Raw genomic sequence first — 15,450 nt, forward strand, 5'->3', positions numbered from 1 at the left:
AGATTAGTCTGAGAATAACATGTAGATGTATTTTGTAAAGTCTCATTAGCTGTTTAAGTATTGACAAAATCAGTGTAAAGTTTTAGTGTCTAAAACAATGGGAGCTGCCATGTTGTAACTTAGGTTACCTTCTCTTCTGTGGCCAATCAGGGACAGTTATAAATAGGTCACTAGAATGTGCAGCCAATGGCTGTGAGGAATATAACAGTGATCTGCACTTCCATTTCTAACAGGAACTGAAAAGCTCACAATTTCAGAATGGAATTAGAGGAAAAGGGGACAAAATAAATAACTAAAGTATATTGCATTGTATCTTTTATATATATATATATATATATATATATATATATATATATATATATATATATATATATATATATATATACACACACACACACGCATACAAACATTTTATCATTTTATATTGCAACCTCAGGGTGTTTAATGTCCCTTTAAAATAAAGTTATACATAACGTTCTATAACAATGACAGAACATATTCTACATACCCAACACTTTGATACCAGCATAAATCTTAAAGGGACACGAAACCCAACATTTTACTTTCATCATTCAGACAGAGCATTTCATTTTAAACAACTTTCCCATTTTATTTTTTTAATATCACATTTGCTTTGTTCTCTTTGTATCCTTTGTAGAAGGAATAACACTGCACTACTTGGAGCTAGCTGAGCACATCAGGTGAACCAATGACAAGAGGCATATATGTGCAACAACCAATCAGTAGCTAGCTTGCAGTAGTGCTTGCCTACTCCTGAGCATACCTAGGTATCTTTTCAACAAAGGATAACAAGAAAACATTTTTTTCTTTCATGATTCAGATAGAGAATACAATATTTAAAAAGTTTCCAATTTACTTCTATTATTTAATTCTTGTGTTATTGTTTGTTGAAGAGATATCTAGATAGGTAGTGTGCACATGCCTGAAGCTCTACATGACAGGAAATAGTGCTCCTGCTAATGTATAACACTGTTGCACAACTGCTGCCATATAGTGCTGCAGACACGTGCACACTCCTGAGCTTACATTCCTGCTGTTCAACAAAGGATAACAAAACAAAGAAAATATGATAATAGAAATAAATTAGAAAATGTTATGTTCTGTCTGGATCATGAAAGAAAAAAATTGTGTTTTATGTCCCTTTAAAACAATTGCTTGTAACACAATCTATACTTGCATGGCACTGATTAAAGGGACACTAAACCCAAATTAGTTTGTTCGTGATTCAGATAGAGCAGCAATTTTAAGCAACTTTCTCCTTACTCCTATGATCAATTTTTCTTCGTTCTCTTGCAATCTTTATTTGAAAAGCAAGAATGTACGTTTAGAAGCCGGCCCATTTTTGGTTCACAACCTGGGTTGTCCTTGCTGATTTGACAGCACGAATAAACAAGTGCTGTCCAGTGTCTGAACCAAAAATGGCCTGGCGCCTTAGCTTTGATGCCTTATTTTTCAAATAAAGATACCAAGAGAACAAATAAAAATTGATCATAGAAGTAAAATAGAAAGTTGCTTAAAATTGCTGCTCTATCTGAATCATGAAAGGAAAAATTTGGGTTCAGTGTCCCTTTAAAGATTCAAAGTTGCATTAAAGGGACATTGTAGCGCAAATATTACCCTCTAAGCAGGCCTAGTTTCCATTGAGGTGGCAAAGCTTGGGAACTGGCAGTAACCTGACAAATCTATAGACTTTAATGGAGATAAATGTTTTTATTACCAGTCTCCACAATTTACCACCTCAATGGGAACCAAATCGTTACAGCCTGTAACTTTAGCACTACTGACCCTGCAACTCAGTGTTCAAGTCCCACTCAGAAGCAATAAATAACTGCTGGCCAGTGAGCCAATCTGCAGTTGTATACTTGGTACCAGCAATTCTCTTTGGCTCCTAAGTGGGACTTTAACTATGTGTTTAACAATGCCCACACGTTCTTTAACCTCCCATATGCCAGAAAGTGTTTGGCTTTGCAGGGGTTAAACACAGTTGTAGGGTCGAATGTGCTAAAGTTACATGCAACTTAGAACATGTAAATATGCCACAACCCCTTTGTGATGGCATCATAGGAACAAAGTTCTGATGTCAACACTTGGTGTAAAAATGAAATCACGTGATCATCAATGTGATCACGTGACTTCAAGGCCAGGATTGCATCATGGGGATTGCGTACTCTGCTTGGCACACCCAGCCCCCCGGTTCTTGATTGCGTAAAAGGGACACCATATAAGATAGGATGCTGCATTCCATCCTTTGGCGTCTAGGGGTTAAAATGTTTTTTTTTTTGTCATGTTTACGTGACAAATGAGCACCTGGTGCTTCAAGTTTATAACAATTTTTGGGTTAAATTTCCAGATTGTTATCAGATCACACACAGAATAGGTTTTAAAATGTATTTATTGTGTAATCAAATCTTTATTTAACATTGGTTCCGTGTTTATATTTCCTTCTTAATACAGGGAGAGTCCACAGCTGCATTCATTACTTTTGGAGGCAAAGACACCCCAGCTAAAGGGTTAAATACCTCCCCCACTTCCCTCATTCCCCAGTCATTCTTTCCCTTTTGTCACAGGAGGTTGGCAGAGAAGTGTCAGAAGATTTCAGAGTAGTCTCTTAGGAAGGGTATCTACCCTTTGAGATGGGACTGGAGATTTAAGTAGTCTGGTCAGCCTCTCAGTGAGAGCATTGATGAAAGTTTGAGTCTGGAGATGCAGGGAGAGTCTTTCTGTGAAACCATCCAGACTCATATTAACAGCTCCTAAGCAATCAGAGTTTCTTTACTCAAGTCCATGTCAGAAGCAACACTACAGTCTGTCAAACTTTCCACGGCATATATTCTGGTAAAATCATTTCATTATTTTTATACATATGTTAACGATAGAAGACAGGGTCACAGTGGGACTCCTTTTATCTTTATGGAATCAAGGGTTAATATCCCATGAGGGGGATTATTGAACAGTGGGGGTTTTAATTATATTTGTTATGTGATTTTGGCTGCTTTATGTGTAGGAGACGTTTAGGCTCATAGGCTAATACAGAATGTACAGGTTATTTTTTATTCATATTTGAGAGCTGCGCAGTTATATTAAGCTGGCGTGCTTTTCCTTAGCAGGGGCGGTCCTGCATGACGCACCGTGTGACTGGGCGTGGTCACGTTTTTACCATTTCCTATTCCTGACCGAGTGTCTGCGGAGAGGAGCAAATTTCTCTGTCTGGGTTATAGGAGGTGGCGAGTGCCCCAGCCATTGGGGTATAAGGTGCCAGTTATTTTTTCTATCATTTTAAATTAGACGAGTTATGGAGGATTCTGATAATTTAGAGGGGGATCCCTCTAATACAGAATTTGATACCTGTGTATATTGTGAGGAGGCCCAGGTAGTCCAGCCCTCTCAATTATGTTCTGTAGGACGCAACAGGGTGTTCTCATCAACCAATGTTGAGATGTTAGAGACCACTGAGACGTCCGCCTCTGAGGATTCCTTGTCCCGTGAGGTGTGTTCCCTAGAATCTTCTGTTCCTACACATGCGGTTTCCCGGGTACCGCTGATCCTTCGCCTGAAGGGGGCTTTTTTCCACCAGATGTTACTGAGCAGTTCCGCATGGCCATCTCTACGGCCTTAGAGATTTTGCCTCTTCTTGCTATGTGCAACAGAAGGGTTAATCAATGCACTCCCGCCCAGGGACGGTTGTGTAAATTGATGATTGTATCCGATCAGTCATCTGGGGATGTCGTTCTCTCTGAGACTTCAGAGGTAGGACCTCCAGGGTCGGAGTCTGCTGATTTGATTCCTCTGACTGAAGAGGATTTAGCATTTAGATTTAGAACGGCATGTTTGCGCTTGCTTCTGAGAGAAGTTTTGGCGATGTTAGAGATTCCTAGTAGTGATCTGTTGTCGAATCTCAGTACTCTAAATCAGATAGCGATCTTGATTAGACGGGTGGAGAAGAATGGAGATCCTATTCCTTCTCGTGTGTGTGTGTGTATGTGTATATATATATATATATATATATATATATATTTTTTTTTTTTTTTATTTATTTATTTATAGAATCCCAGTTCCGAGCTCTATAGGGGGGTTTGTGGCAGGACCTGTTTTTTTTTCACATTCCTTCTTGGCTATCACTTTTTGTGAGCTTGCCTATTTTCTTTTTCTATTCCGTTTCAGGATAGTTTTTTGTTTAAAACTCTTGGTTGTTGTAGAAACTCTTTTTAGGAAGACGTTTCGTCATATGGGATATTAGATACTGACGACTTCGGTTGTCGCAATTTCTGAAAACTTCCTGTGGAAGCATCTTGGTCTCAGTTCAAGGTGATGGTCCCCTCGATATTTTCAAGACAGATTTAATCCGTGGACCTTATACTTCATTATCTGGATTATTCTCAGTCTTCTAACATAAGCTGAAACTTCAGAATTTTCTATTTAGTCGTTGAGTTGCTCTGGCAGTTATGTCGGTTAAGCCTACTCTTTTTCCTTCTACTCAAGAGGAGTTATTTCCGTGTTGACCTGAGCTATTCCGGTTAAGTCCAGGCAGAGCAGGTCCATCTAACCTAGATGACAGGAAGGACCTGTTTTAGGTACTATCTTGGATGGGCGCTTGATTCTGAATCATATAGGATCCAGGGGTCCTAGAGGCCGGAGCTAGGCTTTACATCCTGCCTTTCTGGGCAGTTTTTCTTCTCTTGATTTTGTCTTTCGGCAGAGAGAGGGAAGCTTTTCAGGTGACTTTTGGAGTCATTGTCCCGGTACCTATCGCAGTGTGAGAAAATGTTCATGCCACTGTTGTTTCATGGTCCAATAAAGGGAGGGGTCTCCCGTCCTATTTGAGTTCTATGGTACTTAAGCAGAGCTTATCATGTCTCCTCCTTTTTGTGGGAGAATATAAGGTTCGCTCTCCTTTTGTTCGGGAGGAACACTGCAGGATCACTGTCGAGAAGGATATTTTTACTTGTTCATTCCTCTTTTTGGGTAAAATCCGGTTCTTATGGACTGTCTCTTCCAGTAAACCTCGTTTCTGATCCTAGGTTTTTTGGGGGGATCTGGGGTTTAACTTGGCAGTATCCTGATTCCAGAATTATCAGTAGCACCCTGGTCTTGGCGATTCTGGTTTACTTACTACCATCTGTTAGAAGACTTGTAGGGATTTTCATCTGTTTTCTTCGATCCTCAGACCAGAGTTCTCTGGTATAGGCGCCAGGGTGGATCCCTGGATGCTAAATTGGTCTTTACAAACAGGAAGATATTTCCTTAGATCTTGTGAAGTTAGAGTTTACTTCATCAGGTTGTGCCCTCCAGACCCCCTTCAGGCCATCGCTGGCTCTGTGGTGGGGGTGATGTTTTTTGTCCTGGGGCCCTTCTTGGGTTTCTTCCCTTTGACAGGTCTCATCTCAGCCGAGGCCGAGACATCAGCATGGCACTGTTTTGAATCTGTCTTAACAGATTTACCTAGAATACCGGTTGGGAGAATCGCTCTCCATTGTCCTTGTCCAGATCTCCCTGTCCTGAGGGACATTTCTCTTAGCTCTCCCGGGGCGGTTTTGACTTAAGTCGCAAGCCTGTCAGTTTGACGGAGAGCGTGTCCTATGGGAGACTGGGGATTCAGGAGATTCCCTTCTGATTAGTCTTATGGTTCCTCAGGCGAGCATTTTGCTCTGAGGGTTTGTTCTGGGTTCATCCCAGTGTATGTATTCTAGTCAGCCTTTTTCTTTCAGTAGATTAGATTTCTTTCTGAGAAAGAGAGATTCTCCTGCGTAGAGGGTTGTATCTCGAGTTTGGTGGTGGGCAGAGGCCTACTACTGCTCGTTGTCAGCGATCCACTGTCTGAGTGTGATCTTCAGTGACGGATGTTCTCTACAATCATTCCCTTGATCTGGGGATAAGGTCTATCCGAGGGTTTTCGGATGTTTGTATCTAAATGGGGACGCAGATCAAGAATCTCAAGACGTCCTTACCTATCCCAGGTTACCCATTAATGGGTCGTGGTTCAGGGATCCTCAGGAGGAGCTAATGCCTTTGAGGTTCAATACAACCTTTTTTCTTTTTCTGCCATATCACTTTTTCTTGAGTGATGGCTCGATCCTAGCAGGAGCAGGCGCCAGTGTGACTGATTGCTCCGTTTGTGACCGCAAGATCGTGTTTGCGGTCTAGGGGTTTCGCCTCCATGGAGGTTACCTTGTCGCAGGGATCTGCGGGGTCAAGGCCCCTTTTGCTTCATCGCATCTTATTCCTCTGAGGTGGACTTCAAAAGGTCGCTTGGTCTTAGCCGAAAGAGGGTTTTGTTCTGAGAGGTTATGGTCCTCTCCTTCAGCACGTAAGCTGGTTACTCGTCATCTATCATACGTGTGGAGGACCCCTTCTGTCGGGAAGAGCAAGATTCATCCTGGCACTCTATTCTGGCCTGCCAGGGTTCCCTTTTTTTCCTCCAGGATGATCTTAGCTAGTTACTTATTGGGACGATTTCTGGGCCCTGATTGTTTCTTCTGTTCTAGAGGCTCGTTGAGCTTCCGGGCATACAGTTTTTGTTTTTTTTGCTAGGGCTCTGTCTGCGTTCAGGCCGGTGAGCCAATCTGATGCTCCTTCGTGGAGCTTAGATCTTAATTTTAGGGGGTTACATCGGGCTACTTTTGTACCTATGCATAAGGTAGTCTTTGAATTTTATCTTCAATTTTCTTTAATCCATCGGTAGATTGCTTCTATGTGCAATAGTCTCTGTTGCAACCTTGCAATACATGCTCCTTATTGGTGTTTCCTCTATAATAAGGCTGTTATATGAATCTATTAAGGTTTTCTTCCTAAGGTTGTGTCTATTTGTGACTTCAATCGAGAGATTGTGGTCTTTTTTTATATGTCTATTCCTTCTCTAGAGGGAAAAGGTTTTCTCTCTTTATGGAATTGTGCCTTGATGTCTTTTTCAGGCTACATAAGAATAGACAGATTTCTCTGTTGAATATTTGTATCTGGGAAGCACAAGGGTCAGAAGGCATTGTTGACTTCCTTATTTTTAGTTGAGGGATGTCTTCCGCTTGACATAGAAGATAGTGGGGCATAAGCCTCCCCAGAGGTTTACGGTTCAGTTAGAGAGCCGTGATGTCATCTTGGGTCTCTGGCATGAGATCTCTGTGGATCCAATTGTTGGACGGCTACTTGGTCCTCCTTACTTTCTATTTCCAAAGAGTTTTTGTTTTTCCTTTTTGCTTCTGTTGAAGCAGCCTTCGGGAGAATGGGTTTTTGCAGGCTGTGGTGCCCTCAGATGGGGGCCGCCTCTCCTTTTACCCTCCCGTTAGCATTCAGTGTCCTCTGTAGCTTGGGTATAATTTCCCACAAGTAATGAATGCAGCTGTGGACTCTTTTTTTCACCCTGATATTTCTCCTACTGTTCCTTGTTCCCTCGGCAGAATGACTGGGGGATGAGGGAAGTGGGGGAGGTATTTGAGCCTTTGTCTGGGGTGTCTTTGCCTCCTCCTGGTGGCCAGGTTCAGTGTGTCCCACAAGTAATGAATGCAGCTGTGGACGCTCCCTGTATAGAAGGAAAGGAAATGATCTGGTAAGCATAATTTATGTTTTGCCTGGCCTAACAAACTGATCACTGTATCTCCAATACATAATAATGTCATTTACCATTTGGCTACAACACATTACTGTGTACAAACAAAAAAAAATCATCAAAGTGAGATTTCATTCTGCAACTTAAACACAGCAGCAAAGATTCATATCCTGAGCTCTCTGGGCTGCACTTGCTGACTGATAGCTAAACTTAATTTTGGTAATTAGAAGGCTGCTAATTGCAGCTGTGCACCACACCTCTGAAATCCCTGGCAGCGAAGGGGTTAATCAGGTATCTTGGAAGGTTAATTTTAGCTTTAGTGTAGAGATTACCCTGCCACCCAACACTTCCCACCCCCTGATCCCTCCAAAACAGCTCTACTGGTCACCCCCATCTTAGGTACTGACAGACAGTGTTCCAATATATAATATATATATATATATTAATTTATTTATATTTTCTGAAGTGTAGGATCCCCTTACCCTCCAACCTAACCTCCCTGATCCCTCCCAAACAGCTCTATAACCCTCCCCCCTCTAACTATTGCCCACCATCTTAGGTACTGGCAGCTGTCTGCCAGTATCTATATAACACTTTTTTTTTAATGTAATTGATTTTATTTGTTTAGTTTCTGTAGTGTAGTTTTCCCTCCACCTCCCCCCTCCAGTGATCATTAGGGATCCACCCCCACCACCATTTTTCTGTAGTGTAGTTCTCTTTCCCTCCCTCTCCCTTAATTTTTCCCCCTACAGTATAGGACCCTCCCACTCCCTCCGCTGCTAGACCACCCACCCGCCTCTGGATTCCCTCCCACACCTCCTGCCGGCACCAGCAGATGATTGTTGCAGACGGTGACGCACATAGTGTCACTGTCTGTAACGATCTGGCATCTACCGTCATATGGAATTGGAGCACCGATGAACTCCAGCTCTTGGCTGTAACTTAACAGCCAAGACTGCTGGAGCTTCCTGCAGCTCTGACGTGTATATATGTTGTGCAGTACAATAAGCAACGTACTGCACAACGCGTTTGTGTGTGTATGTATATATATATATATATATATATATATATAAATGTAAAAAGTCAGAGACCGCACTCATAGGACTTATTTCACCACCACAGTGGACTTTTATTAACTCAGTAACGTTTCGGGGTTTCCCCCTTTATCAAACATAACAACATATAATACATAATAAACCCCTTATATATACAAATAATCTCTTACCCCAGGTGCACACATCCAGCTCTGCCTGCGTCGGGCTTCCGACAGCGTGTACCCAGCGCAACTGCGCATGCGCGAGGCAGCACTACGGAAAACCCAGCAGGCCAACTGCAAAGAAAAAGCAAAGTAAAAATTACCGTAACTTAGCAACGGTAATGCATTCTGACACATACAAGGAAACAGTACTGTAAGTATAGAATGTACAAAGCGCCCCGCTTAACTTCATCTATATACAATTTATTAGATATCACGACACTAATATATACCTTAGAACCATATTTGTCTTACATTGGCATTTTAGCCTGGTATCTGAGGAAAAGAGGGATGGGGGCGGGGGGCTAAATGACAGCAATGTGCTCGCTACTGGTAAGTCTATATAGAGGGACTTAAGGTCATATCGATAAATCTCTGGATCAAGCATAGGATTTAGACTGATATCCTGGGACTAGTATAAATATCTAGCTCCTACTCGGTTATGGATGAGATTTAGATACAATAATGATTATAGATACACAACTGAAGGCATACTGGAGTGTCATTGCTGTACATGTTTTAAACATGTCAAGGTATGGTGTTAAATCACTCCTCCTGAAAAAAAGATAGTAAAATTTTCATCATCATATTAGAGGAAACAATGTAAATCAAAATTTGTATTCAGTCCCTTAGGGGTTAATGTGTCCAATGTGTGTATCCACCTGGACTCCTTTTGTAGCAATAGTTTTCCTCTGTCACTTCCCCTAGATAAGGGGGGAACATGGTCAATTATCACATATCTCAGGTCTTTGACAGTGTGTCCATGTTTGGCGGTCTGGCCACTGGTTGTTCAGAGTCCCCGTTCTTTATGGCTGTTCTGATGGCTGCTCTGTGGTTCGCCATTCGTGTGCGCAAATCATCTACGGTTTTCCCAACATAGAATTTGCCACATATGCAGTGTAACAAATATATGATGAAAGCGGTTGTGCAGGTAACACGATACATGATCTTGAACCTCTTTTTGGTCCATGGGTGTGTAAATTCACTACATTGTATAAGTGCACTACATGTCGTGCACCCCAAACATTTAAAGCATCCAGTTTTCTTGCCTTGTTTCAGCCATGTGGCACTTGTATAGGCCTGGGTCCAATCAGGACGCATCAGTATGTCCCTAAGAGATTTGCCCCTCCGATAGCTGATCATTGGAGGGCTAGTTTCTTGGAGTGGTAATGTTTTATCACTTGAAATGATTTTCCAATGTTTGTTTAAAACTCCTCTGAGATCTCTCTTGTCCGGACTATATTCAGTGACAAATGTTAGTCTGTCCATAGCTCTGTCTTTCTTCTGTTCTTTGTTAGTCAAAGCTTGTTCTTGAGTCATATTCAAGGCTTGGGTGTAAGCTCCCTGTAATACATCCTCCTCATATTTCCTTTCCTTGAATTTCTGATACATGCTGGTAAGCTGTTCTTCTTTACCTTCTCTGGTTGAATTATTTCTCACCACCCTGCGGAATTGTGATGTGGGCAAGGCTTTTTTTATCCCTGCAGGGTGACAACTTGTATACAGGAGCATTGAATTTCGGTCAGTCGGCTTTGTAAAAAGTTCTGTACAAAGCCGACTGACCTTTAAACTTAAAAATAATAGGTCTCCCAGATACAGGCCAGTTCCAAGATCTAATTAAATTTACATCTAAAGATCTCCCTGAATTGCTGGGGCTGCAAACATCTGAGTCATCTTTTCTGGTTGAAAGGGCACATACAATGGGCGCTATGAAGGCAGATAATAATAAACCAAGACCCATCATGGTAAAATACCTTAACTTCCAAGACAAAATAACAATCATGAGACAATACAGACAGAAATCCCCATTAATGGTAGGTCAGGATAAAATCCTGCTATTTCAGGACTACTCGAGCGAGACCTCTTCGAAACGTAGAGAGATGTCCCCCTTTTGTACCTTATTGATCCAAAAATGAGTGCAGGCTAGACTAATGTACCCAGCAAAAATTTGTTTCAGGGCCAACAGTGAAAATATTACCCTGAAAACACCTCAGGAAGCTAGTGAATATATTAGATCCCTCTAGGTTTGTAGGAAAGGATTTGTATGATAAGGAGATTCCCAGTGTTTTCCCAATGTGGCAGCCTAGTTTATGTTTTGTGTTTAATGTTTTATGTCGTTTTTTGTTTTTTTTTTCTCTTTCTTTCTTTCTTTCTTTCTTTCTTTCTTTCTTTCTTTCTTTCTTTCTTTCTTTCTCTAAAAGGGATGGTTAATATTGTTTCATGGAATGTTGGGGGATAACCTCCCCAGCTAAGAGGTCTATAATTTTAAAACTCTTGAGAAAAAAGAACAGGAGACTCACTTACAAGATGAAGAGATAGGAAGACTTAAACACAGTTGGATAGGTGAGATAATCTCCGCTCCAGGTCCTAAGCGTAAGAGAGGGGTTGCAATTCTTCTTGCTAGAAAATTTCAGTACAATATTTATGATGTTTAGCGTATGAAAAACCCAGATACAAAAACTTTTTCATGTATTTCCAAGACACACAAGGCAATGTCCCGCATAGACCTCTTTTTAATAAATGAAGTGATGTTGACACTTGATTTAAATCAAACAATAGATGATATAGTTATCTCCGACCATGCAATAATAGGTCTAGGTAGAGATGGTATTAAACTTAATAAATCAGGAACTAACAATTTTTTCTTCCCGAAATACCTTGTTCACGACATCGAGTTTAATAGATTCTTAATTCATAAATGGAGACAATATGCATTAGAAAATAAGAATTATTTCCACAAGATAGAGACGTTTTGGAAAGCCGCAAAAGCGGTCTTGCGTGGGGAAATAAAAGCATATCTGGTTAAATGGAAAAAAAAAATTCGGTCACGAGAGATACAATTAGCTAATCAATTAAAAAACAATTACAAATCCTATGTTAATAATCCTAACAATGTAACCTGGTCCAGCTACTTGAAAGCAAAAACAGAGAGAGAGGGGTTCATGAAGGTTAAAAATGCCAAACAAGACAGAAGAGCAAATGCTTTTTTTTTTCACGCTACCACGGGAGGTCAGCAAAATTTTTAGCTAAAATGATTAAGGGAGGGCAGGGGCGGGAGTAAAAATATTGCTAGCATTAAACAAGGGAACTTGAGAGTCACCTCACCTAGTGAGATATGCCGGATAATGCATGAATATTTCCAAAAATTATATTCGGTAGACCCATGTAATGAGAAGGTAAAAGAGCAATTTTGGAATCACGTGTCCCTACCATAAATTACATCAGAGGAACGTACAGAATTGAACCGACATATAACTGCAGAAGAAATTCTAAAAGCTATAGATAAGGCCAAATCAAACAAAGCTCCTGGGCCGGATCAAGTGCCTATTGAATTTTATAAAATTCTTAAAAATGATTTTGGTGATACGCTGTGTGATTTATATAATCAATATTATATAAAAAAAACTCTTTAGAATCTACCCTTTTTTGTGCCTCTACGGTTATTTTATTACGTAAAAAAGATAAAGACCCAGAAAATCCTAATGCGTATCAACCAATATCGTTGTTAAACAACGATTATAAAATTCTTACAGCTATAGTTGCAGAAAGGCTGAAAATAGTATTAATAACTTGATCCACTGTGATCAATCAGGTTTCATGCCGGGTAGAAGCATATCAAAGAATATACGAAAAGTCCTCCTAGTTTTGAACCATTATTGGAATAAAAGTAAGTCTGTAGCTTCATCAAGCAAGGTAGATTTAGCGCTTCTGACCCTAATAGCTGAAAAGGCATGTGATGCAATAGTATGGGATCATTTATTCACTGCATTATCGCGTTTTGGCATAACAGGTAATTGTCTTAATTTTATGAAATTAATATACAAGGCCCCTTGCTCCACCCTTTACATAAATGGACATTTCTCACCAAAAATTATCTTAACTAAAGGGACCAGACAAGGTTGCCCGCTGTCGCCATTACTGTTTAATCTTTAAATAGAACCGTTAGCGATAAGATTAAGACAAGTATTAGATGGAATTAATTTGGGAGATGGCAAGGTAATTTTGTCCTTATATGCCGATGACATTATTTTTTTTCCCAAACAGCTTATAGTATTCCGAGATTATTAGATATAGTAAATGAATTTGGCACTTTTTCAGGATACAAAGTAAACTACCCTAAATCTGAAATATTATGGATTAGTCGTCCCAAAGGTTATCTTTTTCATCATCCGTTTCGTGAAGTTGAGCATATTAAATATTTAGGGTAATACCTGAGTTTAAATCCATCTCATTGGTATACGTTAAATCATGTTAAGTTTTTTCAAGAAAGTAAAACCTTGCTAGAAAAATGGAGACCATTACCTATGTCAGTGTCTGCCAGAATTATGGTGGTAAAATTTTTCTTATTCCCACGTTTATTATATATGCTCCAAAATCTGTCAATCTTCATCACAAATGCAGATTTGAAGAGATACGAGAAAGACTGTAATTTTTTTATCTGGGGTAAAAAAAGATCTAGACTGGCAAAAAGTACCTTATATCTAGATAAAGAGTTTGGAGGGTTTGGTCTTTCAAATCTTAAAATATATAACCAGGTCACAATGTTAAAGGTGGCAATTGACTGGATAACGGAAAAGGAATATTGTTCATTTTTAGATCTCGAGAGTAGCTTAATAAAACCTTTTACACTGAAGGCGATTTTACATACTCCCATAGAGAGGTTACCAGCATTAGTATTGAACATTAAGACTATTAGTAATATTGTTAGAGTCTGGCAAAAATTCTGTTCTGATCTCAAGATAAATTATAGGTTCTCTATATTTTTACCTATACTGGGGCATCCGAGTTCACCCCAGGGTTAAGTTTTGGCATTTTTCATTTGTGGAAAGTGAGGGGTATAGAGAACCTTGAACAATTAATTGATAAGGACCTGGGTATCCTGAAATCTTTTGCACAATTACAAGATGAATTTGATTTACCTAGGCAACATTTTTTTGCTTTTCTCCAGATCAGGCAATTCTATAAATATTTAACTCACGCAGCGCAGGGTAATTCTCAGATGGGGATAGTAGAATCAGGTTTACAGATTTTTTTGGATGGGTTATCATTCAATTTCAATATGGTACAAAATGAGAATGAAAATATTCGGTAATTCGCACCTAGAAGAGCTCACCCTCAAGTGGCAAAAAATCTTTCCTGATATATTAGTTCAAGATATTAAACAGAGTGTGACATTGGTCGGAAATAAGTTTATCGCATGGAAAGAATCTCATAGTTATTTGATAAATTTAGCATACATCACTCCCTCCCGGCTAGTTAAATGGGATAAGCGGTCCAGCGGGAATTGTTTTCATTGTCATGCTCCTGCAGCAGATATACTTCATTGCTTATGGTTTTGTCCAAAGATACATCAATTGTGGGAAAAATTGCCTTCTGGTTGAACAGATTACTGAATGTAAAATTGTGGTGAAAGACAGCACCTTCTTCTGTCTGGGGCACAGGAATGGGTTAGCCAAACCCCAAGGTACAATTCAAAGAAGTAATTGCAATTTGTTCAACATCTCAACTCATCTGTTGCTGGGCTAAAATTTACACTCAATATGGAGGAAACAGGAGTAGCCTTTTTAGATACTTTTGTATATATTGAAGAAGGTTTTTTAAAAACCGATTTATATGTGAAACCCACAGACAAAAATAAAATATTGCAATATGACAGTTTTCATTCAAAAAAGACAATAGAAGCCATACCCAAAGGTCAATTTGAAAGAGTGAAAAGAATAGTGACAGATAAAAATAAATGTGAAGCAAGACTAAATGAAATGGCAGAAAAATTTAAAAGAAGAGGCTATCCAGAAGATTTAATTACAAAACAATTGAAATATTTTAAAAATAAGGAAGATAAAACTAAAAAAGACAAAACAAAAGAAAACAGAATGATATTTGTAACTCAATATAACACCTTAGGATCAAAAATATCCCACATTATAAACAAGCACTGGCACATACTCAGAGATTATAACCCCCATGTTGAAGATTTCAGAAACATACCTATGGTAGCCTACAAAAAAACTAAAAATTTGAGAGATTTATTAGTACGGGCAGATATAGGCAGCAAAAAGAAAACATTACAAACAACAATAGGATCTGACAACAGAGGATGTTATCCTTGCTTACATTGTAGTCATTGCAGCTCCATAATAAAGGGGAAGAATTTTTTTCATCCCACTAAGGGGACCAAATATCCAATAAAGAAACACTTAACATGCAGAGGCACATATGCTATATATCTCATCAAATGTCTGTGTGCCAGAATTTATATAGGAGAAACGAGTAGGGAGGTAAGAACTAGGATCACTGAACACAAATCCAACATTTGAAACAAAAATACAGAAGCTCCTGTTTCCAGTCACTTCCTCTCCATGGGTCATAACATCAGTCAACTTAGATTTCAAGTTATTGAACAAGTTGACAGACCCAGGAGGGGAGGTGACAGGGACCAATTGCTCAAAACAAGGGAGATGTTTTGGATAAACAAATTAAATACAATGATACCTGAAGGTCTTAACAAAGAATTTGAATGGTCATTATTTTTCTGATAGATGGTTGTAGCATTATCTGTAGTAGCAATTTTGATTCTGATTTAATTATGTGTATAGGTTTTATTTTGCATATGTTTATATTTTGGTTTTAATATTCA

This window comes from Bombina bombina, chromosome 7 (genome assembly GCF_027579735.1).
Source record: "Bombina bombina isolate aBomBom1 chromosome 7, aBomBom1.pri, whole genome shotgun sequence".
Taxonomy (NCBI): Eukaryota; Metazoa; Chordata; class Amphibia; order Anura; family Bombinatoridae; genus Bombina; species Bombina bombina.